The sequence below is a fragment of the Polistes canadensis genome, unplaced genomic scaffold (assembly GCF_001313835.1).
Source record: "Polistes canadensis isolate GaletaPanama2010 unplaced genomic scaffold, ASM131383v1 scaffold_231, whole genome shotgun sequence".
NCBI lineage: Eukaryota > Metazoa > Arthropoda > Insecta > Hymenoptera > Vespidae > Polistes > Polistes canadensis.
In genome coordinates, this window is record NW_014569778.1 from 28,869 (window position 1) to 29,347 (window position 479).

A 479-nucleotide genomic window follows, 5' to 3' on the forward strand; every position below is an offset into this window, starting at 1 on the left:
GTTCAAAAAATGGCAAAGAAAAGTTGGCGAATTAGGCAATGTGAGTAATGCCTAAAACCAGGCATTGTTAACAATACCGGCCTAGGTTCCAAACCACCCCCGGCAATGTTAACAATGCCTGGCGTTAGGCAATGTGAACAATGCCTAGTCCGCCAACTTTTCTTTGCCATTTTTTGAACGTTTGCAAATTGATTTATAACTCAAATTTATACTCTACGTGTAGCTAAAAGARKGCACTTTAATTTAATATAAAAATCATTAAAATCTATTTGCAAAAAGTATAAAAAATATTTGCCGAAACTTTTCTAAGAAATGGCAAAGTAGGAAAAAAATTGCAGCATCGTATTCTTTGCCCTTTTATGAACCTTTGCAGATTGATTTATAACTCAAATTTGTACTCTACATGTAGATAAAAGAGTGCACTTTAATTTAATATAAGTTTCATTAAAATCTATTAACTTTTAATATAAAAAATATTT